Source organism: Oratosquilla oratoria, chromosome 36 (assembly GCF_046742065.1).
Source record: "Oratosquilla oratoria isolate Oo_2021 chromosome 36, ASM4674206v1, whole genome shotgun sequence".
Lineage (NCBI taxonomy): Eukaryota > Metazoa > Arthropoda > Malacostraca > Stomatopoda > Squillidae > Oratosquilla > Oratosquilla oratoria.
The window spans coordinates 28,146,754-28,149,253 of record NC_134812.1 but is presented as its reverse complement, the minus strand read 5'-3'; the positions used below and the strand labels follow the sequence as shown (position 1 = coordinate 28,149,253).

At 36.7% G+C, this 2,500-nt stretch overlaps 1 protein-coding gene across 3 annotated transcripts in view; it reads right to left on the bottom strand.

The window, feature by feature from the left end:
- The window catches only part of LOC143018912 (neprilysin-2-like), a 166,436-nt gene that overhangs the window by 102,071 nt on the left and 61,865 nt on the right, over positions 1–2,500 (bottom strand). Inside the window, exon 21 of one of the 3 annotated variants that reach the window (XM_076174496.1) lies at positions 315–2,500. This exon is cut by the window's right edge and continues 2,003 nt beyond it. The exons of the other annotated variants lie outside the window; for them this stretch is intronic. The gene's annotated coding sequence lies outside the window, so the exon portion shown is untranslated. Of the gene's footprint in view, positions 1–314 lie in introns of those variants that run through there. 3 annotated transcript variants of the gene reach the window in all.

Below are 2,500 nucleotides of genomic sequence, written 5' to 3'. Positions count from 1 at the left end.
CATATTTTGGCTCCATACAGTGGCCATACTGGAAATTTATACATATATTTATTTTTCATTTATCATAAATATTTTTCCATCAAATAACACTTATAAACAGTAGTAACACCCCTACGAACCAGAGCCGTTCAAGATTTTTATGTTTTGAGATAAATTTCCTCTTATAGAGGAATGCTGAAATGATTTGTAACTTCTACTATCCTTCCATTCGGGCACCCTCCGTTATCTCTCTTCTACTTTTCCGGGTAACTCGCCTCTTCCTTTTCCCGTAATACCTGTATCACAGGTTGGCCTTAAATTGCGGTCATTAAGATTACCATCAGTGTATTACTTTTTTGTTTCAAGAGTCACACTGGAAGGGATAGGGGATCTTAGATACTAACAGTTTCTTCAAGGTTAAGAAAACAACTTAGTAAAATGTACTTCCATCACTTTTGCTACACAATGTACAAAACCCAAGTGTAGGCTGCAGCGTCAATGCGTGACCATTTTGTGACATTTGGTCCCTCAGCCGACTCGGGGTCCTCTTCGATCCCACTTCGGGAGGTCGAAGTTTGCTTTGATCCTCCTCTCGTCGTGAGCGAAAGGATCAGATACCCTATACGGTTGCAAGCTATTCACAGAAGCCTGTAGGCTGATAAGTATAAGACCACCACAGTAGTCTTCAGGACAAAATTCCGATATACACGGACACTCAAAATAATAATGATAAAAAAAGAAAAACTATTACAGTAGTTGGTGAACATTGTTTAGACTCGGAAAAATTGCAATGGAAAATGAGGGATGTGAAGAAGAAAGAAAGACAGAAAAAAAAGAGGGTTTGGAATAGTAAAATGCCCATCATACGGATATACAAAAATGTAAATCAGATTCAGCAAGCAGACGGAGTAGCCAAGACAAATAATGATGATAATGAAGAATAAAAAGAGAAGAATAAATTAGAAAGAGTGGAAAAATGAAGAATTGGAAAAAAGAAAAATTATAGTAAGAAGCAGACAAATATTGATAAAGGAAGGAAGGATGAAGGAAAGCTAAAGAACTCTTCATCACAAGAATGCCAACGTACTGAAACTTTACAGTGAAATGACTTAAATGGATTTAAAGAAATTGAATGATATGGTATCGCTCCTAAAGTGGCAGTGTTTGGATCTGGATGTCTGGTGTTGGGACAGGAGGAAGGAGGAGGGGTGAAAGGAAGATGAAGAGGAGAAGGGGATGGAGGAGGAGGAGGAGGGAGAGGAGGAGGAGGAGGAGGAGGAGTATGAGGAGAAGGAGGATGATATTACCCAAACTGTGAGAGTTACGTGATGTCAGGCATCGTCATATAACAGACCAACAAGTGTGACCTTAGAGTAACAGCATATATCAGCAGATCATCATCATTAATATGTTAATCCCCTGAGTTGTGAGACCTAATCATTCTCGCTAATTGCGTCATCGCCACGTATTTACCTTCACGAGAACTTGGAAAATAATGTTTCCCTCGTAAGCCTTTTATATGACATGATCGTTGCCGCGGAGAAAACATTTCAAGTAAAAAAAAAACTCAATGAAATACCTTTTGTCAAAATAGATAAATAAATAAAATAAAATAAATAAAGATATCAATAAATTAATGAGTAAATAAAAATAAGTGTTGATGTCCATTTACCCACATTATAGAAAATTCTATTCATTAATTCATTTGGTACGGTATAAGTTACTTTATCTAAATAAGAAACAGATAATCTTCTTCACCCCAATTGATTTGTTGATTTACGGGCTGGAAAGAGTGAATGGAGATTCTCCTGTCATAAAAAAAAGTTAAAAAATAGATAAATAAATAAATAGATAAATAAAAAAATAAAAATCCAGCCCGTCGAACTCGGTAGAAGTTCCACCCACCATATTTTACCACTGTTGAACGTGACTGGAGTAGTGTATTGGATAGTGACAGGGCCAGATCTTTTGCTGACACTCGCGTGTAATTGTAATGTCATCGCTTCAAGCGAGGTCATTGTTACCCAGTGTGTAGTAATATGCACCAACCCTTCCGATCCCCATCAGTTTAAAAGAGACCTAATAAACTAGTATGACCTACTTGTATGTAGAACATATCCCAAGGCTAAAAGAATATATCAGGCTGTCTATTGATAAACTTTGATTATGCGTTGCAAAGCATCTTATCTCCGTTACGTAAATCTGTCTGTTGTCGTTTTGCAAAAGTAGTAACGCTTATGGTTTTCGGAATTTGTTGCTTATTTGTACTATGTTTGTTGTATCTGCGACAAGCATATATATTGCTGAGGAAGCTGCGTCATCCATCTGAAATCGGGAGTTCTTATTTCCTTATCAAAATCATGTTTCCAATGGGATTTTCCTCTATGTATGAATGTCGTCATTATTATTCAACACGAACGAGCTTCTGCAGAATGGTTTTACAGCTACTTTGAGTTCTTTGAACCTGTATGATTCTGTGTCATTTATATCTATTCTTTATATCTAAAACTATCGTTATGTA